Source organism: Ambystoma mexicanum, chromosome 3q, assembly GCF_040938575.1.
Source record: "Ambystoma mexicanum isolate Mex_15411 chromosome 3q, UKY_AmexF1_1, whole genome shotgun sequence".
Taxonomy (NCBI): Eukaryota; Metazoa; Chordata; class Amphibia; order Caudata; family Ambystomatidae; genus Ambystoma; species Ambystoma mexicanum.
This window is the reverse complement of record NC_090926.1, coordinates 984,624,325-984,650,350: the sequence shown is the minus strand read 5'-3', so window position 1 is coordinate 984,650,350 and position 26,026 is coordinate 984,624,325. Positions and strand designations below refer to the sequence as shown.

Here is a 26,026-nt window from a genome sequence, read left to right as displayed (position 1 = left end):
TTCTCTCACCTCTTATTCTTGTCTTTTTCTCTAGGCTCTGGGAAGTGGCTGTGTATCCGGATGATCGCTGCTGAAGATGGAGGAACCCAGGAAAGGTGAGTGAAATGCAGCGCTGCAGCGATCGTAACGAAATGCTTTTAAAAATGATGTCTTCCCTTTCAGGATCGTCGGTGGTGTCTCCGTGGTGCAGATTAGCTGGTAGGTCTCTTGTCTCCCTTTTGCAGGTGACCCAGGATGCTGACAGGCGTGGCTGAAGTCCAGATGCAGGAGCTGACACGGTGAGCGTCCAGCTGCGAGGAGCAGAACAACGCGAAGCATGAGTTGCTGATCGGGTGTGGTTTAAATAGCTTTGGAAGAAGTTCCAAAAGTGTATCCTTCCTCCGATCAGGTATGTATCCTTCCCCGACCACACCCGGGTGGAAAGTAATCCCACAGGTAAAGTAGTTCCATTCAGGCCTCAAGAGGGCCTGGATGTGGCAGCATGGTCTGCATCAGGTGAGTGCACATTAAAACACTTGAACACATGTCTAGCTCTATGAGCCTGGCGCCTAAGGCGCCAGGACAGGGGTCCAACATGAGCCTGGCGCCTAATGCGCCAGGACTGCGTCCAAAGGGCCCCAGGTTGGGCCCGCTGGCGCTCCCCCGGGGGAAATGATGCCTGCCTCTGGGGTTGCTGGGTCGGACCTGGCTCCTTGGAGGTAGGCATCATGACAGATGGCCAAAATAATCCAGCGAGACAAAGTCTGTTTCGTCACAGCTAGCCCCAAACGCTTTCCAGCGTAATCAATAAAGAGTTGATCGTCCACTCTGTCCCGGGACATGCGTGAAACATAAAAGCTTAAAGCTCTCCTAGGATCAAGCCTATGGAGCCTCTCCTCTTCCTTACCAGGATGCGGAAGAGGATAGAATGCCGGAAGAACAACCTTCTGGGTCAAATGAAATTCTGTCACTACCTTCGGAAGAAAAGAAGGACGAACTCTAAGGACAACCCTGTCCTTGTGAAATACAGTGAAGGGTGGCTTAACTGAAAGTACCTGTAACTCACTCACTCTGCGAGCGGAAGTAACCGCAACTAAAAACACAGTTTTCAGAGTTAACAGCCTCAAAGGGCAAGAATGTAAAGGCTCAAACGGAGCACCCATAAGAAACTTAAGAACAAGGTTTAAATCCCAACTGGGCACCAGGAAAGGTGACGGAGGGAACCCATTAGTGAGCCCTTTCAGAAACTGTGAAATCAAAGGGATTTTTAAGTAAGAACACTCTTCAGACGAGCGCTTAAAGATGGACAGCGCCGCCAGGTAACCTTTAATGGTACCCACTTGCAAGCCCCTGTGGGCCAAAGAAAGTAAAAAGGACAGAACCATAGGGATGCCACATGCAAAAGGATCCACATTCTGAACTCTGCACCAGTCGCAGAACTTACACCAACGGCAACGGTACAGAGACTTTGTTGCTGGCCTTCGGGCCGAAAGCAACACCTCCATCACGTCTTCAGGGAGGTCCCAATCCTTATACCTCAACCTTTCAGAAGCCAAGCGTGAAGGTTGAGGGATCTGACCTCTGGATGGAGAACCTGACCCCCCTCCCATGAGAGCAGATCGTCTCGGTAGGGAAGACGACGTGGAGGGCAGATGGACAAGTCAAGAAGGTCCAGGTACCACGTCCTCCGAGCCCACGCCGGAGCAATGAGGATCATCCGGGAACCGAACTTCTGTAACCTCCGCAGCACTTGCGGGATGACGGGGACTGGAGGAAACGCGTACAGCAGCGGGAATGACCACTCCACCACGAACGCGTCTCTTAAGGCTCCTTTTGGAGGAAATTCCCGCGAGCAAAACCTTTCGCACTTCCGGTTGACACTGGAGGCGAAGAGATCCACTTGAGGGGTCCCCCAAAGGGCGACGATCTCCAGGAGAATCTCCTGAGCCAACTCCCACTCGTGAGAGATCGCGCTCTGCCTGCTCAGAGCGTCTGCCGTCACGTTTTCGTCTCCGGCCAGATGAACTGCCGAGATCGAAACTTCCTGCTGGATGGCCCAGAACTCGAGCTGCATCGCCTCCCTGCACAGAGGAAGTGACCCTGCCCCCCCTTTTTGTTGAGGTAGTGCATGGCCACTGTGTTGTCCGTCAGGATCAGGACACTCTTTCCTTGCACAGTCGGCAGAAAAGTCTTCAGGGCTAGCCTGACGGCCCTCAGCTCCAACAGATTGATATGGAGTCTGGACTCCGACGGAGGCCAACGACCGCTGACTGTCAGCCGGTTGGCATGAGCTCCCCATCCCGTGAGGGATCCATCCGTCACGATCGTCACCTCCGGCCAGGGAAGCCAAAATGGAGCCCCCTTCATCAAGTTGCCTTCGACGGCCCACCACAGAAGGTCCCGGGCGACTGAGGGCGGCACCTGAACCGGGTCCGACATCCTGCCGGAGGACTGCGACCATTGCGTCTTGAGTGCCCACTGCAAAGATCTCATCCGCAGGCGAGCCTCTGGCACCAGAAGAATGCAGGATGCCATGAGGCCGAGCAACCTCAAGAACTCGAACGCTGGGAGCGTCTGGGCATGCTGAAACTTGTGCACCATCTGCTGAATGTGAAGAGCCCTCACCTGGGGAGGAAAACACTGCCCCAGGGAAGTGTCGAGCACTGCTCCGATGTACTGGAGCCGCTGTGTTGGCGTCAAATGGGACTTCTTTAAATTGAGGGAGAAGCCCAGCCTGTGAAGGGAGTGGCAGGTGACGGACAGATGATCCAGGACTTGCTCGGGAGAGCTCCCCTTGATCAACCAATCCTCCAGGTAGGGGTAGATGTGAATCCCCCCTTGCCTGAGATGCGCTGCCACCACCACCATGAGCTTGGTGAAAACCCTCGGGGCAGAGGTCAATCCGAACGGCAGGACCCGAAACTGAAAGTGCGAGTCGCCAACCGCGAACCTCGGGTACTTCTTGTGCTTGGGATGGATCGGCACATGGAAGTAAGCATCCTTGAGGTCGAGCGACACCAACCAGTCCTGAAGCTGTAGGGCCTGGAGGACTTGAGAGAGAGTAAACATCTTGAACTTGTCCTTTCTGAGGAGTTTGTTCAAACAGCGCAAGTCCATGATGGGTCTCAATCCCCCGTCTTTCTTCGAAATCAAAAAATAAGGGGAATACCGTCCCTTGTTCCTCGCCGCTACAAGCACCAGTTCTATAGCGCCTTTCTCCAGCAGGGCTTGAATTTCCTGCACAAGGAGCGGATCCGGATTCTGCAAAGAGAGGTTCTCCGGTGGATTGTCGCAAGGCCTGTGCTGAAAGGGAAGACAGTAGCCGTGGGTTATGATCTCCAGAACCCACACATCTGAAGTAATGGCTTGCCACTCTACAAGATGCTGCGCCAGCCTTCCCCCAACCGGCGAACCATGGGACATGGCCTCCTGACTGAGTGGGAGCGGCTGCGGCGTTACCTGAGGGCAAAGAGGCAACTGCCCGAGCGGCCTTGGCACCACGGGTACCCTGTCGTCCACCTCTGGTACCCCTGCGTTGGCCTCTTTGACTGCCAGCTCCTCTCGCTTTACTGAAGGACGAGTAATAGCCAAAGGAACCACCCCTCCACTGCGGTCCCCTAGGACGAAAAGGCAGAGGTTGGCGAACTGCAGCGCCCAACGGCTTCGCTGCAGCTTTTGAGGTCTGCAACCTCTCAAGGCTCTCGTCAGCCTTGCTGCCAAAAAGGTGTTCACCGTCAAAGGGCATGTTGAGGAGCCGGGACTGCACATCAGGAGCAAACCCGACTTCCGCAACCACGCAAACCTGCGTATCACGGTGCTCGCCGCCATGGACCTACTGACGCATTCAGCTAAATCCAAACCCGACTGAACGGACTCACACATGGCATCCTTACCATCCTGGACCATAGCAAGGAAACCATCCCTTTCGTCCCCTTCGGGAATATGTTCAGCCGCTAACGCAACACAGTTCCACAGAGTGTGTGTGAAACGAGACAAGGCACAAATGGAGTTGGCCGCCTGAAGGCGCCATACCACCAGAAGAAAACACTTTTTTCGCCCAGCCATCAAAACGTTTGTCGTCCCTATCACGAGGGATGGTAGGGTACGACGCCTGCTTTGCCGGGGCCGTGGCCGCCTGCACCACCAAACTCTCCGGAGTGGGGTGCCTGGTCAAGTAGCAGGGGTCGCTACTGGCTGGACGGTATTCTCGCGACAAGGATCAGCCCACCGCCGGGAGACTCTCCGGAGCAGTCCAAGCCGCTGCCACCCTTCTCTGTAAAGCCATATGGAACGGCAGTACAGGGTCAGTTGGGGGACCAACATCAAGGATGTCCGTCAGATCATCCTGCACAAACTCACCTGGGGGAGCCGACCATCCCAAGTATTCAGAAACCCTAGCCATAAGGCGCCGGTACGAGGAATCGGCATGAGAGCCAGGCTCAGGCCTACAAAACTCCACCTTCGGAGAGGTGTCCAGTCCACTGGCATCATGCAGTGACTGCCTCAAATAGTCAAACTGACTATGGCCCGAGACAATTTCATCTGGAACCTGACTAGGAACCAGGCCATCAGAATCCTCATCCGCCTCTGAAATATATTCCAGGTGGCGAAAAGAAGGCACCCGAGAGTGCTTGCTCTTAACCAGAGCCTTCCGAGGGGGTTCCCCCGTGCCACGGGGTACTTCCGACACGAAAGGCGTCAATGTCGTTGAGCGAATCGGCGCTGGCGTCGAGAGAACAGGCATCAGCGCCGAGAGGATCGGCGTCGACGCCGAGGAAATCGGCGTCGACGTCAGATGCAGCGCCGCCAGCATCGGCGGCGTCGAAACAGCCCTCGAAGCCGGAACCAGAGCCCTGAGCGTGTCCTTCGACGACCTGAGCGTCGACGGCTTCGACGACTTCCTCGAAGCCGGAGCCTCGAGAAAGCCTGTCGACGCCCTCGACGCCTCAGACGTCGATGTCTTCCTCGAAGACCTCACAGGTGCACACGGTCTCGAACGTGTCGAGGACCGGGACCTGGAACGGGTACGTCGAGAACGAGTCTCCTTGTCCGAACGGGACCTTTCCCGTGACTCGTGGCGACCACTCTTGCGAGCGGTGTCTCTCGACCTCTCACGACCGACCCCACTCGGGGGCGCGGACGGCTTAGTACCCTGCGACTCGAGAATCGCCAGCATTTTCTTCCCGAAGGAAGCCCATTCCTCCGGCGTCGCACGGCTGGTGGGGTAAGCGACGTGCCGGGCAGAGTCCTCCGAAGAGGACCTGGAAGACGACCGGTGTCGGCGCTTCCAAGAATGCCTCGAAGAGGCTGAGGAGTGGCGAGACCGACTCCTAGAAGGAGACCCACGAGACTTCCGACGATGACGCGGAGAGTCACCCCTCGAATCATCCGTCGAAAGCCCCGCAGACTTCGACTTCCGGGGCTTGGACACCCGACCTACCGACAACTTCTTCTTACGTTCGCGTAAGGCTTTGGACGTGAGCGACTGGCAGTCGATACAGTCATCCTTGTTGTGGGCCTCCCCGAGGCACCAGAGGCAGGCGTTGTGCGAGTCCGTCACCGACATCTTGGACCCACACTCCCCGCACTTCTTGAAGCCCGGACGCGGGGTCGAAGACGAAGTAGAAGACATCTTCACACTAAGGATTTTCACAAAAACGAACAGGTTCGAAGAACGAGAAGAACAGAACTCCAAGAGTCGAGGCGTTAACCGAGATTCACGAAGCAACACGTTCGCGGAAAAAACGGAACTGAGGCTACGGGCGTCATGCGTCCTACTTATCACATCGGATGACGTTGGACATGGTCCTCGACGACGGCGCATCGCCGCCATCGACGCAGGACGCAGACGCCGAAAAAAGTTTCCGAAGCAGCACAGCTGTGGTGATTACATGCCATAGATATGGAATACGTCGGAGGACCCAATCCCCTCGAATCCCTTATTCAGGTGGCATGGGCAGGGCTGGCGCTCTCAGAGCCCAACCCTGGGTGAGGACGAGCGAGGGAGGATCACCTGAATAGGGGAACCTGGAGATATGCTGGGGGGAATGCCAAGGTGAGACGTAGTAGTATGCCAAAGCAGAAGAGGAGGGTGTGATTCCTGAAGCCTTGGTAGGCTACTATATCTGCCTCGCCTCCTCCTATAAAATCTCTCCGACCCAAACTCAATAACCCCCTCCATACAGAACCAATCCCCTAGGATCTCATACCCCATCACATTCATAAACCGTCTTTTCTAAAAAAAAAAAAAAAACAACTGTTTTCCGGGTCCCTATCTGAATGCTCCCAATCAGTCTTCTTCAAGTGCCTCTGATTATTATTTTACGCACTCCCAACCTGCTCAGGTAAAATACTACAGTTCCCACAATCTCCCAGTTTATTTCACGATGCTGGCTATTCCAGTTTACCCCACAAACCCTACCAATCCCGTCCCTCTGAACTCCCACTCGAAAGTGAACAACAGTTACAATTCCCACCATCCCCTATGTTCTGTTCTCCATCCCGGTCATTCGCGTCCATTTCATAAACCTTACCCATTTTGGCCTTTCAGTCTGCCAACCTACTCCCTTCTGATAATCACATCACTTCCCCATCATATTCCGCAGGACAATCCGACATTCCAACCCATCCCTTTCCAAACATGAATACTGGTTTACGGACTTGTAATAAAATGGTTCACCTGACACATCCTGACGCTAAAGGTCAGGTAAAGTCAGGCAATTGACTTAAATCACGCACACGCGTTAGTCCAAGTGAATGAGAAAGGCGACAGGAATCGAGAGGGTGGCAAGGAGAGAGGTGACCTTGCCCTTTTCATCCCAGGCCTGCAGAACTTTCGCGGAAGAGAGCCTAAGACCGCGAACAATAGCATGAGTGGTCTTACAGCAGATGTCAATGGTACACGGGGCAAGCTTAGCTGCAGAGGGAAGCAGAAGGCTGAAGGAGAGTCGCTGAAAGAGGTCAAAGTGGTCACACAGGAAGTCTAGTAAAATCCCTGTATAATCAAAAGACTTTGATCTGCAAACAATGTGAATCCCGCATTGAGAGAAAACAAGGGAAGTGAATCACGTAATACGTGAAGTAAAGTGAATGTGAAGAAGAGGGGTCTTTGCCCGACGGAGGAAGAGTTCAATGAGAAAAGAACTGTCATCTAATTGGGAAATGAGATAGGTAAGAAGGCTCAGCGCCCAGAAGCAGGGGACCCAGGGTGAAGGCATAACCCTGTGTGAAATTATAGTAAGCAATTGAGAAATGTCAGCGTCCAGAAGAGGGGGGACCCGTGGTGAAGCCATCACCCAGTGAACATTGGTAACAAACTCATTTGTTAAAGGAACTTTATTTTGGAACCATAGAGTCCCTCGAAAGTGAGAAAACAGCTATCCAGGGTCTTGATATCATTGAAGAACTTTCTAGGGATTTGCGCCCTGAAGAGGGGAATCTCAGGTTGAAATTCGTCACCCAAAGCCTGAGGTGAAAGTAGTCACCCAGAGCCCATGGAAGAGAGACTGTGTAATTGTTTTGTTCTGATATGATAGGTTATTTATAACATGCTTCATTCCCAGAGGTTTCTAAGCGTGGACTCGGGGATCAAAACTGTGTTGCTCTGTGTCGTCTTGCTTCCAAAGCGAGCACATTGCGGCTGAGCTATCCTCCCGGGATAAGCTGAATATCTGAATACGTCAGGTCCTCGAAGGCAAGAAACTTTCAAGAAACAGAGACTTGGCCATCATCGGTCCTGAGAGCTGCCACAAGAACTGTCGTGCTGGAGATGTACTGTGCTCCAAGCTCCGATCTTACCCAGTGTTCAAAACATGGGGAAGGGAGACCCAGGCTGCCAATTCCCAACATATTATTTGAGAACACTTCTTTCTTTTCTTGAAAATTATGCCACACCCTTTTTGTATTAGTTGTACAGGTTGGCAATAGGTTTCTTAGTATAGGACCTTTTTATTTGACACAATGCCACTAGAACTGCCTTATTTTTCTTTTTGATGATAAACGCTGGCTCCCATCTTAGATTTAGGCTTATATTAGGTGTTTTTCCAACCTGCACACAGCATTAATTGTTCAATAAACACCCTTGAACTGATCACTTGTGTCTGCCTTACTTGTTGTCACCATGAGTTTCTCACAGGACCCTGACAAATTACATTCACTGGAACACAAGCAACCTCAAGCATTTTTAGGTCTTGTGGTCCATCATGGGGACAGGGCTGCCGACATTGTCAGGGAAGCCAAAGCTGATTTGCAAACAGTATGGGAGCCTGCCAAAAGCAATGCCAGTGGTCATGATTGATCCAGAGACTTAAATACATCAGAGGGCCATTACAAACTACATTCAAAGTATATATTCTGCTGCATGCACTTCTTGAGTGGAAGTGAAAAAATAAGGTTGGTAATAAGAAAAATGTAATCATGGAGGGGAGAGTGTATTAAAATCAAATTGATTTGATGTTAGGCTTTGAATTGGGCTATTAGGTATAAGCAAGAATGATTGTATTGGACCACAGATAGTACAGAGAAAGGATACTAGGAGGGACACACATTCTATAGCCGCATTTGGCTGTTTACCCATCCATTGGTGGGAATAACATAGGTTTTAACATGGCAACTACCTGCCCCCTCGCTGCCGAAACATACTCTTGGGTACTCTTTGAGCAGTAGCATCAAACTTTGTGCTGTATATATCGAAGAATTATTTTGTGTTTAATTACTTAATTGCCTGTGTAAATGAACTCCTGCTGTAATAAACAATATCTTAATCTGTGTTTCATCTGGTAGATTTAAAAGCAACATAGGTGTCCTCACATCGGTTTCTTTCACTGGAATCCTAAAACAAGCAATAGCGATGCCAACCCGTTTGGACATGTGCATAAGTATTACACAGGCATTCGGCAGAAATGACATCCTATGCCTAGGTGATCACACAATGATTGAGATATTCCCACCTTATTGCCAGGTGGTAGACTTATGGCAGTGCCTGGCAAATGCCTTTTCCATGCGTATTCAAAAGCCCAAACTATTGGCTTTGCCAATGCGTGTTGGTTTCAGTTTCCCTAAGTGAAAGTGTGTATATATTTCCAGATATGGGTCCCTTGTTTGCTACGCCTATGGAATCAAACTGCACTTCACTGAGTTGTTACAACAAGAACCTACCTGGCTGTATTGCCCCTCCTTCTACATCGCATTGTGTGCCTGTGTGATCTCACCTCACCTCACCTTCTTTAGCTTCTGCCGCAGGCGAGTGCTGTTTGTGAGACCCTAGTGCCCCCATTTTAGTCTGACTGTATTTGCTTGCATGCAGGTGCCCAGTGTACCTTCCCGCTCCCACGAGCCGTCCCCACTTCCAACAAAGCATTTCTCCGCCTGCTAGCCCTCCTCCTCCCCCCTGATTGGCTATATTTCAATTCCTGCTATATCGCACCCTATGCCTGTGTGATCTCGTCTCACCTCGCTCCACTAGAGGGCCAATGTAAGCAGCAGACATGGGTGTAATTTTGGGGGGGAGGGGTGTTTGTCTCCCCCAACTTTCATGGCACCCCATTTTATCCCCATTCATTTGGTTGGGGCAACTTTGTCAGATGTCATGTCCCCCCCAACATTTTCAGCAAAGTTACTCCACTGGCAGCAGAGACCCCTGCCTGCTAGAGCTAGCAGAATTGTGTCCAATTTCTAACTTTAAAAGTGCCAGAAGCATTGCGTCCATTAGTCCCTCGCCCCCTGCCTGATTCCTCCTCAGTGCATATTCCTGCCACCCAGGCAGGCCCTGCATCCTGATTGGCCCTTCCCCACATATTAGACACCTCTCTAGGGCAGCCCCCCTGCCCGGCAGCCCCTCCATCTAAGGGCCCAAAGCAACGGGTGCTCCCACAGTAGCAGCTCCAGACTGTCTGCAGATGTCAGCAGGGTAATTAGGTACCAACTAACAAAGCAAGCATAAACTACCAACTACCCCCTCAATCCCTCAGTGACATATATAACCAAACAGACCCACTGTGCCCCATCACCTAGCTCATTCACCGCATTGAGCTCAAGGAAAAGTACCAGCAGTGCTCCCACCGAGTCCCCTGGCACAGTGTCAAACTCTCCTATTCCCTCCAACAACAGCCAACACATCGCTGCTGCAACCGCACTCAGCAAGGTGGTTGCAAAAGCATAATTCCACCTGCAAACCAGCAGTAGCAGCCGGCTGCCGTGTCCAGACGTGCCAAACGAGGAATAGACTGCCATCAACTAGCGTTGATGGATAAGGTAGGCACAATTTCACTGATGCTAATAACATTAGCATTCACCCCAGCATACACCACCACCACCGGAAAGAAGTACACCAAGCACGCACATCAGTCACACTCACTAGGAAATCCATTGTGAACACCTAGGTCCTAGGTCTTTCTCCCATTAAACATGATTCTCAAATCTAGGTGCGACTCCCATACACGTGCCTATTGTATTGTGAAACTTATTGTATTGTGAAAGCCAGGCCTCTCTCCCACCCACAGCTAGGTGTGTTCTCCTGTACCACTATTTGTATTGTGAAACCCTAATCTCTCTTCCACTATACAGGGTTCCCAAATCTGGGTGTCCTGTCCCATAACTCATAATTGTAGTGCGAGACCTAGACCCCTCTCCCACTATACAGGATTCTCAAATCTAGGTGTGTTCTCCCATACCGGTAATTGTATTGTGAAACCTAGGCTTCTCTCCCACTATACAGGAAACTCACATCTGGGTGTGACTCACCCATATCTGCCTATAGTATTATGAAACTTAGGCCTACATACCAATCTACAGAAACCCCAAATCTAGGTATGTTCTGCCTATTTATCGTGAAACCTAGGCCTTCTCCCACTAGACAGGAAAACCAAGCTAGGCGCACTTATGATATCTGCCTATTGTATTGTGTGTGAGACCTAGCAACTCTCCCAGTAGACAGGAACCTCGAGCCAAGGTGCGTTTCCTCACTGCGTGCCATTAGCCTAACCCCAGGATGTTTAGAGCCAGATCATTGCCCCAGTTAAACGCCAACCCACTGTCTAATTTTAGGAGCTAGTTAGTCCAACGGTGTGACCGCCCCATTTGAAAACCCTTAGTAACCTGACCGTGCCCTGCTTAGACACTCGGCCATCAGAAGATAGAAGTCCGGAACAATAAATATCTACCCGGCCAGCCACAGTTGCAAACCTTGAGCTATACATCCCACAACCTAAACAATCAAACCAGGAACACAAACCTACAACTCAGCCTTATGCAGGCACTCCAGCCAATCTACAAGTGCAACCCTCAAGTGCATGTTCACCACTGGATCATAAACAAGCTACAAAGATACAAACCAACAGAGTACACCCCATTAATACAGCGGAAGAGGACAGAAATCGACAACATTCAAACCACACAAAGTCCTACAGGCAGGCTACAGCCCCTGTAACCCAAAGTCCAAGCTATCGCACCACCAAAGACCCTCAGATGCCCAATCAAAGACAGGACGCCACCAAAGAGAAATGGAAAATAGAACAAACCAACAACCAGATACGCACCCAACTCCAGCAGAAACTGCCACAAATGCAGAACACACAACGAAAAACACCCCAGCCAACGAAACAAATATCTAGAAAAGGGATAAATCCCTATATCTAACAGTGTATCTTGCAGCAACCTCTCTGCCTCAACAGTGCTAATACGTCCAGCCATGCTGAGAACCATCTGGAACCCCACAGGAAGAGAAGAGATCACCCAAGAAGGGGAAGGAATGTAACCAACTCCTTCACCACTTACATCACAAAAACACAAGAGCACCGCAAGCAACCACAGCAAAACATAGACGATGAAGAAGCAGAAGAATTTATCAACAACCCGAAAATCAACCTAACTGATTATTTTCTGCAGGGAAGCGGAATACATGGAGCACCAACCAAATTATGACCTAAACAGAGAAGAAGCCCAACAGATCAACCACAAGACAAAGCAAGGATATAAAACAATTATAACTGCGTCAAAAAGATCCACTGCATCCTCATTATTGCCAGATCAATGTCAAAATATGCCAGAGAGATTTTTGACCTTGTATGTGAAGGCGGTATTGACATCCTATTCATAACCGAAACATTGCTAGATAACCACTACAAAACCACATTGCATATAAGCATCCCTGACAACTTCAAGTGTTCACAAGTAAACAGGAAAACCAAAAGGAGGAGGACTGGCAATAGCTACCTCAACATTAAAACAGATGATCCACTAAACATCAAAAACTGTGGATCCATGATCCTTTACCTAAAAATCCCAAAACAAACCTCAAATTTGTTCTGGTATACAGACGACCAACCTTCACCAACATATTCGCTGAAGCCATCACCAACTGAGCCATCAAGCAGGAACACCTGGTAATCCTTGGAGATTTTAACATCTGGTTTGATGAAGAAACGCTGGCAAATATCATAAAAATAAACCGGAGAGCCATCAGAGTTAGCAACCTAGTAGAACAATTACAAATCAACAAACCGCTTCGTCCAGGGTCGTTGTCGGTGGACATCGAAATAAAAACAGAACTACTTCACGAATAGATTGCTGGAACGATCATCGGGATCTCAAAGGAAAAACCTTTCACCCCATCATGCAAAACTGCAACAGCAAAATGGTTTACCCCGCTACTCTGCGCCATGAATAGGAAACACAGGAAACTTGAATTAGAATGAAGAAAAAAAAAATCAGGTGAAGAAATTACAACTCCAGAGATTATTCCACTTGTACAATAAGGAAATCCATAAGGCCAAAAAGAAATACTACGACAACAGAATCACCAAAGCCACTAACATCCAAAAGGAATTGTTTAAAATCAAACAAAATAAAAAACCCTCCTGGCTGCAACAACGCTCCGACACCTTCCCTGAAGCAATGACCTTGCAGACCACTTCAAAGACCAAATCACAACCATCCAACAAATCATACACAGTAGACCAAACGACTACAACATGCGACCCACCCAGCCATCCGAGGATCACCAGAACAAACTCTGAAGCTGCCTTCAATTATCAGCAGAGACATTCATCAAGCTGGTAAGCAACAGCAACACAGCAGGCTCTCCCATGGATCCATGACCCACAGTCATACACAAATCAATCCTCATACAAGGAGCGCACATGGAATACTACAGAAACATTTCAACCAATCACTTTCAACAGGGAAAGTACCACAATCATTCAAAGCGGCATACATCAAACCGCTCCTCAAGGACACAGCAGGAAACGTGGAAGAAGTCTCCAACTTCAGACCCATATCCAACATCCCCTACCCAGCTAAACTACTGAAGACATGCGTCTACAGAATAACACAAGAATTTATAAAAGAGCACTAACTGTTGGACCAAGTACAAGTAGACTTCAGACTGATGAGGGGAACGAAAACGCCATTGCTCTCAATTTGAGACAATCTAAAGACTAATGCAGGCTCGGACAAAAGCACAGTTCTAATCCTTCTGGACCTCTCCGCAGCATTTGACAGTCAACCATGAAATCCTCATTGGGAGACTAGAAGAAATAGGAATCACTGACACAGCCCTACTATGGATTAAATCCTTCCTAACAAACAGGACAGAAACCACCTTGATCAAACCGTATAACAAGGGAATCCACCTAAGGAGTACCACAAAGATCATCCTTCTCCCCATTGCTCTTTAACATATACCTAATGCCACTAATCAAACTCATCAAAAAAATACGGCCTCACATGGTACAACTATGCAGATGACACATAGATCGTCTACAAAATACCAGACACAGGAAGAAAACAAAACAATGAACAGCTGCCTACAAGAGCTCTACAGCTGGATGAACAGCCTCAAACTCAACCTGGGCAAAACTGAAAAAATGATCATAGCTAAAAGCAAGGAAAATAACCATTACATCCCATGGCCAATGGAACTGGGTACAGCACCAACTCCATCAACTATAGTAAAAAACCTGGGAGTCTTGATGGACAACAAACTTACACTTGAACCACAGGTAAATGCCGTACTCAAGAAATGTTTCTTCCTGCTATACACAGTAAAAAGGATCGTACCATTCCTCTCTTTCACCCACAAAGCACTCACCATCATCGCACTCGTGTCCAAAGTGGACTATGCGAACAGCCTATACATAGGAATGCCAGAACGACTTACAAAAAACTTCAGCGCATCCATAACGCTGCGGCAAGACCGTTGATCAGACTACCACGAACAGAACACATTACAGCAGCACTGGAAATGCTACACTGGCTGCTAATAAGAGAGAGAATCAAGTTCAAAAGGATGTGCATAACGCACAGAGCAGTTCACGGCCAAGGAGCACAGTTCCTAAAGAAAGACATATCCGTCTACCATCTGACAAGATAATTCAGATCAAGCAAGGACATTTGCCTAGTACAAAAAAAGAAACTCAGAGGATCATCCTTCACTCATCTGGCAACCTTAACCTGGAATAACCTACCAAAAAAACATACGCAACACAAGCAGTCATTTGGAGTTCAGAAAACTACTCAAAACTTGTCTCTTTGCTCCAGATTCAGGAGGAATCAGCTAAGAAAAAAGGACCACAATGAACTGTGAATACCCCTGTAGGAAACCATAACCCCTAATCTGCCCCGCCATTATAAAATTAGAGGCGGGTGCGCACAGCCCACCCAGGCCCACACGCTGCCAATCCTAAAGGGTACTTGGATAGGTGGGGACAACCCAACAGGAGGGACAAGTCCTGTGACCAAAACTACACATGCGGCGTGGCAGGGGAAGTAGCAGAAATGAGCTAGATACACAATATACTGGGGCCACACAAAAGAAGGCTCCAACTGCACAACATTCCTGCCAACCAGGCAGTCAAACTAGAGTACCAAACACACAGGATAACCATAGAGGTTGGGTGCAGAAATAAAGACAAAGTGGTAAGAAATCGACAAATACTTGAAAACCATTATAACAGTACCTTAAGATTTCCACTTTCCACATACTTAACGTACAGAAACTCACACAACCACCTCTCAGCACAGCAATCCGTACGCACTTCACTACATTGCAAAAACAGACTAACACATAACCCGACAACACCACATGGGAATTCTGGCACCGACCCAAACCCGCACTTCACTGTGCAAACCGAACGGAATCGGCAAAAAGACATCACAACTCTCACTTTCCTGTTCCTACTACACCCTACTAACACCCCTCCCCTCTTCACACCATCCTTTTCAATTCCGCCAGAGTGCCTGGGAACCACAGCAGTGGCGACGGTGCACGGTACAAATACCTTTAACATGAACTTTAAGTATAAATGGTGCACATCTGTTAAATCTAAAAAAGGGTATTGAAATATTTCCTGCAGAGAGCAATCCGAGATGGATTTAATAGTCGGACAACGGACAAATGCCCATGGGGCACCCTTGCTCTCCTTTCTCCCCTCAAAGTTAGCCAGGGCTGCACAGGCCTTCCCAGTGAGGCTTTATCTTTTTAACATGTCTCGGCTGCAGATTCTTTAAAACAGGAACTGATTAGTATTGGGAAAAGGTACCTTTTTTCTTTAAATTATATATATTTTTAATAAGCTATTTAACTGGGAATATTGGGTGATTAGAAATCATGGGGGTACAGATAAGCTCTGTGAAACAATGACTGTTATGCATTTCATTTCACTAAATTCATGAGATTTTTTGGTAACTTCTCATTAATTTGCATTCTCGAGCTTGTACGCTTCCATTCAGGATGGCGCAAATGAAGCTACAATCAAATCATTTTACTGCCAGTTTTTCTACTACATAGGCCTTTGAAAATGACCACCTATTATTGTAGCTTTATTGGTAAAAGCAAGCAGATTCCAAATCTTTCATTGTGGGAGAGATTTACACTTTTCCAGACATGTAGTGTAAAAGTGAAGAGAAAAGGCGATTTTGCCAGTATTTTGCTATTTACTTTTCCAGTACTTTGTGGAAACACTTCAAATTGCCTGTAGGGGCCCTTTTGCAAAGAGGTGCAGACAGGAGCAGTCCCCTCATGCAATATAGATTCAAAACAAAATACTCTTTCATCAACCAGTTTCTACAATGATGTACACATTATCGGGTTGTTTTATCGTGCGACGTGCATTTTTTAAGAAATCTGTATAAAACTGAGTTTTTTAAAAATTGTTTATGGATTATTACACGCCATTACAAAAGAAGTTAGCGAAGTAAGAAAAAGAAACGAAATACATGGAATACATGGAATAAGAAAAGTAAAGAAAAAAAATTGAATACATAAACTTGCAACAATACATTTTATTTTCATGGCTTACAATCATTGGTATAAAAGTATAGAATTTATAATTACATTTTTTGTTCTTATAAATCATACCTATCCTTTTAGGTTTCCTTTATATACAGAGTGGCAGCTATAAGTGGGGTATAAGTATCGTTTAGAACTGTGTACAAAAAGTGACTTGTGTGCAAAGTGCGAGGTGTCAAAAATGAGAAGCAGACACAAAGTCGTAATGTTCTCAACATTAGGCATTTTATTAACAGAAAGGGGTTTGGATAAAGGCCTAACTTTCCCTATCGTAACGTGAATGTTCCATCCTATAACACTAAAACTAAAGCAGGCTGACCGTGTGTCCAAACTAAATATGACCCTCACACTAACATACACAAGCAAATGGTGCAAGGTAAATGTTTCAAAGTTCAACTCAACAGAAATGTCCAAAACCTCAAAAATATGACTTAATTATAAACAATGCTTGTGTCCAGTGGTTGATTCCCTTCCCCTGGATGGTCTCAGGAAAATTGTTCACAATGCTCTGTGTCAAAAACATTCTCTTGAAGGTAGTACACATCTCTTTTACCCAATACCCTCATCAGGATAGCAAAACAAATGTTCCTTCCACAACACTTGTTGCGTATAGCAAGAAGGAAGTCTCTCCTAGTCTTTCAGAATGGCAAACAAAAATATTTGTTTCCACAACACGGTTTGGAATATGGCAGAGGAAAGTCTTTCCTACTTTTCATGATGGCTAAAAGAAATGTATTTTCTCCCAATAGTGATTACAGTATGGCAAATGCAAGCCTTTTCAAAGTCTCTAGCTGGCAAAAGGTTTACACAAAACAACTCAATAGCACACCCGCTCAAAGTGAGTTTCCCAGTGCACTCTCCTGCCAGGAAACTTTCCAACTGAAAACTCTTGACATCCGGGCTTACTCTCCTGCCAGGAAATGCCCCATTTTGGTTCCGATTGATTCACTTGTGCACTCTTCTGCCATGTATCTCTTTCCAAAAAGGTTCACTACCTGATCAGGCTTCTCTACAACAGCCACATTCTCCTTAGGTATCACACAATTGTATTTCTTCAACAGCATAACTTTGTTGACTTCAGTTGTTACTTGTGCCATTTTCCCCCCATACTGACAACCCTTATATGATGGTTTGTTCAAGCTCTGTCAATTTGTCTTGGCTATGCTTCCTACAGGTTTCTCCCAACTGACATCTCATGGCAGGAGAATTGTACAACTCTTGCCTCTGTTTCTCTCACAATGTCTTTTGGCTTTGGTAATGCTGGTTCCTGGTTTCCCCCAACTGACATCTCATGTCAGGAGAATTGCACCAAGTTTGCCTTCTCTTTTCAGTTGCATTTGATTGTATTTGAACATGCTTTCCAAACATTCTTTAATGTGTTTGCATGTCCCGGGCCCCATTCACTTAAAGGCTGACTCACTAGTTCACCATGCGGCTGCTGTAATGTACTTGCGAGGGTCCAGCTCCCTTGCATAGGGCCAGCTTCTTCTGGCAGAGTCTCATTGGGTCCCTGCATCAGCTCTCGTGACCTTCGCTGCAAGGACCTGCACAGCTCTGCAGGATCGCGTCTCCTCCGACAGCCCTGCATGCACAGTTTGCTTTCTCTTTCTTGAAGTTCCTCTTCTCCGGTACCAAATGTCACCTATCTGCTTCTGGCAGATGTCCCCCAATCTCCTCACGACTCTTTGTAGGATTTTGTCTGCCACCGGTCTCGCTTCCCGGTCTGTGCACTCTGCAGGCCTCCTTCAGTATCCTTTGTTCCTGTTGCTGAAGGTGATATGGGGATTTAAATGTTCCACACAACTGATTAGGTTCATGACAACTAGACTGCACATTATTCTTAGCGTCACATTTCCTCCACATTAACTCCTTGCTCCTCTTCACAGTACCTGAGGCTTTCTGCGACTGAGTCCCTGGAGGTTTCAACTGATTCTAAGTCCCAATGTTGAACAGTTGCATTTAAACTACAATCACCATAAACACCAGATGTTTCATATGTTTAAGGTTTACCATGTACACATGAAGATTTAATAGGGTTTTGTTTAACTAAAGTGACTTTCAGAATTTTACAATTAGATGATTTGGAATAATGACAGCAGACCATTAACACCGGAATTAAGGGATTGTCTTCACATGAAAGTATAGCGCTTCCCTCCTTGTTTAAATCACCACTCTCCCCTGACCGCCCTCTCCTCCCATGTGATCCACCCTCAGAATATCACCACCAGGGTCAGGACCAGGTAGCAGCTGCCTTCCACTGGCCACATGGGAGGAGACTTTAGGGTGGGGATCAGTGATGACTCTGCAGGATTCATAACAAAAGACTCAATATTTGAAACCAAACTTCAATACATATTTGTACCCACTTGAGCGTGGAAGATGTATGGTCAAGTACCTACATTTAAGGCTAGGCACACATCCTGGCCTTTCCACTTAACCAAAGTGTGTAATCCTGGGCAAATCATTTAATCTCACTGTGTTTGATGCCAAAATTAGGACCCCCTAGAAGTGATTCAGTTTGCAGTATGAGCTATTAAAAAAAGCCCCACTCATGTTTTAATAGATTGGCAGTGCAGGGGTCACGGTCCACCAAGTAGCCCCACACAGACCTTTGGAAAATAGAAGGCCACATTTATTGAAGGTAATTGTGGCATTCAATAGCAAAGTAAACATGTCAAATAAGTCATCATGAACAATGGCATATTATAAACAGTATGTAAACATTATGCAACAGACAATAGTCCCTCCTCCCAGCAACATCGAACCAAGAGCGATACCAGGAGGCCAGACCCCTTAACCTGCACGGTCTACATCCTGATCCCACACTCTCCTGCATGCTAGCACTCCCACATACCATGAACACAATTCAAATATGCTGCAAAATTGCAACAAAAAACACAATTTGTGCTCCAAAATGTAATTTTGTAAGAGGCAAAATATCCTATTCCTTGTTTCAAAATGTATCAAGCAGGAGGGGGCCGTTTTCACAACGAAATGGCTGGACCACAAGCACCTCCTTCGAGGCCTACTGGGAGTATCCACAGTATTCGGGAAGGTATTGTGGAGCGTATACCATCTTATATGGAGTAAGGACTGAGGGGGGTGTTCTTTGCTGAGTCACTACAGAGGAGGAGGCATCATCCTCGATTCTCCAAAACCATGCCAAGAAGACATGGTGGGGGTTAGGTGGGAGTGGTTGTAAGTGGTAATGGTAGTCGGGGCAATTAATGGAAGTTGACAGGGGAAGGAGGAGTGTGGATAGAGTAGGAAGGGTGAGCAGATGGAAGTGGAAGATAGGTAGATTGATATTGTCACACTTGCGTCTGCTTCTCTTTTGCTCTGTAATGTTTATAACACATTTATAGCAACCTCTTGTTAAGGGTTCTGCAGTATCCAGCTTTCATTTTGCATGCTTTGGCAATAGTTTTCCTTATAGAGATGGGGGGAGAGTATGGCAGATGGAGGGAGTAGCGAACTGAAGAAGAAAGCAGAAGACTTTGGAGGGCCACTGGAGAGCCTGTGATTTTGGAAGGGATGAGCAGGTGAAAGGAGAGAGAAAACGCCCCATTTGAACAAACTGAGTGAACCTGGGTAAATCACCTTATGTCAGTAAAACCTGGTGAGGTGAATAGGCTATTTCCAGCCAGAGTCAAACCGCTAAACGGACAGCTCCAATAGTAGAAATATACAACTTAAAAAGCATGTAGCATTTGTTGCACTATGACAGCCTTTAACTACTCCCACCAAAAGTTCCACACCTATGCCCCACCTAAACGGGACCATCTGTCGGCCTTGCCCAAAAATCCCTTTACGTTAAATGTGCCACAGAGTGCAATCCTAACAAGCATCTTTATCAGACATTCAAGTGGTCTTACTGGTAAATGTGTCAACCCTGGTCCTAATGACCTGGGTTTGAATCCAGGCGTCAACACCTTATGAAACAGATTAAACCAATTTAAGAGTGCAAATGGAATTTTCCAGATCCAGACATTTTTAATCCGGTCAAGGCTCGGAGAAATGTGGCTTAACAGCAGCACTTTTTTTAGGGTACTCCAATGCGCCCATGTGCTTGCTTTTTCAATTTTTGAGCTTGAGTTGCTCAAAATTTTACATAGGGACTTCGAAGAAATAAAAATGCCAAATCGTTTTTTTTATATTGCCCATCTATTTTTGAAATAAGAATTTTTGGGCGAACCATTCCTTTAATGGACCGTCCGGTGCACCTCTTAGAGTTCAAGCCACCACCAGATTCTTCCTGCTTCTGTAGTGAGTTGGTCACCCAATGGATAGCACAGTTCCTCTTTGCTTTTTGCTCGAAGACAGACTCTTTCAGGGCTTCTATTGTCCCGTGTTTGAACTTCCCAGGATGCACAAGACAGATACTGGCTACCCTCGCAGCTGCCCTTCCTCAGTCTTTACTTTATAGCTGGTCCCTCCCCAGCAGAACTTCAAAGTCTTTGGTATTCTTGAAGCAATATTCATGCCTCCTTAGGACTATGTCATCACAGTCTCTTGATAATTGTCTGTGGTTACTCTGCCTGTTTCCTTGGCTCTTTGTGGTCTCAGCCAAACTAGATATTGAAGGTGAGAAAGAAGCGCCTTTACAACAACAAATAGTAGCACTATCAGGTTGGATGTCAGATGGCTTTACTAGAGTCATGGCTGCTGGGGAAACAGAGATAGGGAGGTCTTTCACAGGATGGGAGTCCTTCTGCGCAGGAGGGAGTCTCACTGTGAGGTCCCACATTCCAGCCACACCTAGGGGGCCTATTGGGCAGTGGCCTCAACTCCCTGGCCTCACAAGGAAGAGCTCCACCTCTGGGGAGAAGTGAAGAGATCTCGTGTATCGTCACCTTCTGTATTGGGGAGTTTAAGGCTGCATCCAGAACAGCCAGATATAAATTAAGGGTGGGGGCCAGAATGCACCCCCGTTTTACCCACCTGCATGTAAAAATCCAATCCGAGACACTCCCTGCACCATACAACCATATCTGTACACTTGTGTCTGTATGCAGCTCCACAATCAAGTGTACAAGCCCAGTTGGTTTGTACCACATTTATAAAGTGCCTTGCTGCCAATCTAAAGGCCATAAAGCTCTTTAGGTTGTCTGGGAGATTGGCAGATTGTAGTCTGGACATTCATGACAAACAGTACATTGCAGGAGAAGGACGGTACATGGTAGCGTACATTTATTATTGCAGGCAAATGACAATTGTGGCAGAGTCGAATGTACTGGAATTATATATTCATCAGTTTTAGGTGCTCGGTGCTATGGATATTTTTAAGTCTCCAGAACTCAAAGCCAATTAATGTAGTTGATAGTGGTGCATCTTTCTATTAAGAGCCTGTTGAGGGCATGGGAGGGCGTCCCATGGCTGGTTGTTGGGACAAGAACAGCTGCCAAAAAACCTAAGCAAGAATGGAAGAAATACTTGCTGGTAGGAGTGAACCTAAAGGGACAATCAAAAGTCCCAGAGGGCGACCCATGGCTAGTGGGCCACAAAATCCCTGCAAAGGTGGCACCCTAAGCAGGGGGTAAGAAATACTTGATGGTCAGTGATGCCAAGAAGTGTGCTTGGTGGCATTTCCCCTGATAGTTAATCAAAATAGGGAATCCTGAAAATGCTGGTTGGCCCTTAGATAGACCCTTGCAGCAGTTGAGTCCATCATCCCGACACCTTTAGTGCAGCCACCTCTTTAGTTCAGTTCGACCCCTAAAACTCTAATAGTTCCCACCACCCAACCTGCTGTTCCCGAAGAAAGGTGTTGAACTGACTAGTGTGTTCTGTTGATCACGTGTCACACATGAAATAGAACACTAAATGGAACAGAATGTCCCACCATGTAACCAATGCACAAAACATTTACATAGCTCTGCGCTCCCCATTTTCTTCTATACATGGCAGAGATCCAGAACACTTCAAACTATCCTTAAGGTGTCACCTCCATTACTATGTAATCCCCAACACCCCCAATTGGGCATGGGGCAAATTAGACCAATACGAAATCAGAATCAGAATTGAGAAACTTTAAGAGGATCACCATTTCCTTGAGGCAGAATGATGAGACATAATGCATATCATTTTACACCTTTTTATTTTAATATCCTGTTCTGTGACCCACTGGCGTTGTACCGATCAATGAGCGAGCTCCGGAAGTCCAGGATGCATCACTTAATCAATGCGACTGCTGCCTCCTTATTGATTGCCCTCTATGCACGGTTTTCTCAACGCTTGTTTATCCCCTTAAAGTTGGCATTGAACTTCATCCATCCACAATGTAGCAAATGTCTTCTGTACACAAGCTGATTTGACTAACCACTTTGCAAGCCATATCTGGAGAGTGCATTTTATTAAAAGATGGACAATTCAAATAGGTTTGATTTGATTTTCAGCATTTTGCACAATTGCAATCGTCTCTAGCACTTCGTGCATTACATTTACCGGTTCACTGTGGTGGATGGGAAATATTTACAATGAGCAGTAAGGCTGGGTAGAGTGAGCAGCGCTGTTACTAGGGGTGGGCAAACTGGGCAACGGCCCAGGGCAAAGATTGCCAAAGGTGCAGGGGAGGCATTAGAGTCAGACTGTTAAATCTGACAGATGGGAGAGAAGCAAGCCTTTCATTAACAGGCAGCAGCACTATGAGAACAGAGGCAGGTGACAATAGCCTGCCCAGATACATTAGTCCAAGTTTTTGTAAGAATGCCCCCACCTCCCAAAATGGATCTCTTTGTGAAACTAGGCATCCTTAAAACTGATTCACAACCTTGACAGTGTGATAACTACACCATAGCACTGGCAAACCAGAATAGAGAGTTGGGGGCTTGTGGTGTACTAAAAGGGGCAATTTTTTTTTTACTGACTTAATCAAAAGGTCCAGTGTCGGAATGCAGAAGTAGGGGGTATTTTGGACAGGAGTGGCAGACTAAAGTAAATGGCCAAAGGATGGCTTAATATATGAGGAAGGGAGGAATTTGCATTCATTAATGGTCTTGTAGAAGGTGATATTTTAAGCCAATCATATGAGTGACTCCATTTCATCAGAACACCCCTGGGATTTCATTTGAAAATCATTGTTTGGTATGGTAATCAGGTGAAACAAAGGAAAAGGACTACAACTCCCACGATAAATTGATCTGTTGCATGAAAGCCCAGGACTGGAGAACACGTGTTCAGATTACATGGAGCCACCTTGACAAACTATGCTGTTTACTGGGAGGCAAAACAGTTTGAGGAAGAAGGGGGGAAAACAATATTGTTATTGTGTTACTGCCCTTTAAGGTTTAGTAAAGGGGCCAGGAGCTGGCGAAGTGGTAGAGAGAGTGTGTGTGTGTGTGTGTGTGTGTGTGTGTGTGTGTGTGTGTGTGTGTGTGTGTGTGTGTGTGTGTGTGTGTGTGTGTGTGTGTGTGTGTGTGTGTGTGTGTGTGTGTGTGTGTGTGTGTGTGTGTGTGTGTGTGTGTGTGTGTGTGTGTGTGTGTGTGTGTGTGTGTGTGTGTGTGTGTGTGTGTGTGTGTGTGTGTGTGTGTGTGTGTGTGTGTGTGTGTGTGTGTGTGTGTGTGTGTGTGTGTGTGTGTGTGTGTGTATAATTACTGTGAAAAATGTTTCTGTGCAAAGTTCAACACAAGCATTAACAAAGCCAATTGTTTTGCCTTGTGTGTAATGAAAATGATAGAACTGTACTTGAGCTTCATCTAGATTGACCACTTCTAAGCTCTCTATTAATCAGTGTTATTACCTACCGATGGTATCAGATTCATTGCTTTCTGAACGAAGGGCCTCATTGGCTCAACTAGGGTTTTATACCCGTCACGTGGCATTGTTCTATTCCCAAATCAAGCATGCTGCACATATAAGCTATCCATCAGGCATGCAATATTTTCCAGAAGTTAACATTATATGCCCAGGTACTTGAGCCAGCTATTGTCATCACATGCCTAAGTACTCATGCTATTTTCTAGATATTGCTATATAAGGTTTTCCCCTTAAATGCTTATGCATGCACACCATTTGGAAGGTATTGTTCTAGTTTGTCTAGTTAATCCGATCATATGGCAAGTGACTGCTCCATCTCCTGGCCTGCCCATTTCTTTGGTCTTCCCCTATAGCGCGTCAAAGTACTGTTTGTAACCTAACCTTACTTAATATAGCTTGGAACTGCCTCATTTTTTCAACACCGTCTAACTTGTTCCCTTTAATTTACAAAACCAGAACTGTGTATTGCTACCCAGTAAGCCCAAATGCACTCCTAGTGGAACCTAAGTTCCAATGTTGATTTGTTAACATTCAAGTAAACTTTGGCCCCTGGGGGCTCGGATTTGTGCAGGTGAATTCATAAATTCTCTTTCTACCAGTCTTCTGGTAGTGGTCACTGGAGACTGGGAGGTGGCAAAGCACGGTCAGCAGAAACCCTAGAAAGAGTCTCTAATGATCTCTGTAAACACCTAAACATTTGTGTTTTTACTGTCATGCTCACTCTACATTAGATGTGTTGTGTAAATAGACAATCATGTTGGAAAATTGATATTGCTTAAAGTTGGAGAATTAAATTGAAACGATTCTCTAAATATTGATTTGTATGCTGGTACTATTGAAATGCACATTGTTCATTGAAAAATTTGTTGACAATTGTATGAAATAACCACTAATTTTGAAAGAGAATTTATGAATTTGAGTACAAGGATTGTGGACTCGCAACAAGAAAAGGGGCGGGAACCTTCAATTGAAACTGCGGCAGATGGAAGCCAAACTCATCTGTCTACTGCGATGCACCACTCGTGGATTAAATTCTGACCACGAGATGCATGTTTTTCTGTGAATTTGGCCTGTATTTGAATGCTAATCTGTTTGTACTGCTGTTTAATTGTATTGATTTGTCTATCCATCCATCCTTAACCATCTGCAGTGATCAGGTGTTTATCACATACACTCAGCCACAAGTGTTGATGCGGCCAGCTATCACTGTAGCAATCTCCCCCGTGCCTCTTCACTCACCAGCACTCCTTCAAAAAGCAATTAGTGCTAACCTAATTGGTTTAACTAGTTGCCATCACTCTGTTGGCATTTGATTGTTTCTCCTATCTGTCTGGCACTTCTTGTGCCTTCAATCAATTCTTCCGGTGCGAATAATGAAGAGCATGAGCATCCCATTTTCATTTACCCATGACATGTACACCGCGATCGCAGTCATGCACTTAGTACCCCGGCCCCTTGTTAACATAATTCGGTATCCGTGTGACTTAATTGTATCTCCATCTGTGCTTTACTTATTGACTTTGATCTCCATTTAACTCAGTTGCCTGTTAAGACTTAACTTTTGTATTAGCTATTGAATATTTGTGTGAAAAATGATCAGTACCATATTTCAAGTCACTTTTGACATGTACGTGGCGATTGCAGACATGCACACATTACCTCGGTTCCTTGCTGATACAACACGTCATCTTTGCGACTCAAATGAATTCGACTTTTGCCGACGTCACTGTATTGACATTGTACGTCACTCACGCGATGTAATTTGTCAACGCCTCCGTCGTTGTCATTTCCGTGATGTACACGGCGGCCATTAGTATTTTAGAGCGACCCAGGTAAGCATATGCTGGATTCGTCTCATTCTATTTGTTCCACACTCGATTTACCGAGTGAGTATTTTTTCCTTTTGGCCGTGGTCGTCAATTAATGATTCCATTTTCCAATCTCACATTCATTGTGCTATTTTTTCAGGCGATATATTCGTCCTAGCCATTTGGTGTTTCTTATTGA

At 46.4% G+C, this 26,026-nt stretch overlaps 1 protein-coding gene across 1 annotated transcript in view; it reads right to left on the bottom strand.

The window, feature by feature from the left end:
- Positions 1–26,026, bottom strand: part of TTYH2 (tweety family member 2) — a 554,125-nt gene that overhangs the window by 81,579 nt on the left and 446,520 nt on the right. The gene's annotated exons all lie outside the window — the stretch shown is intronic.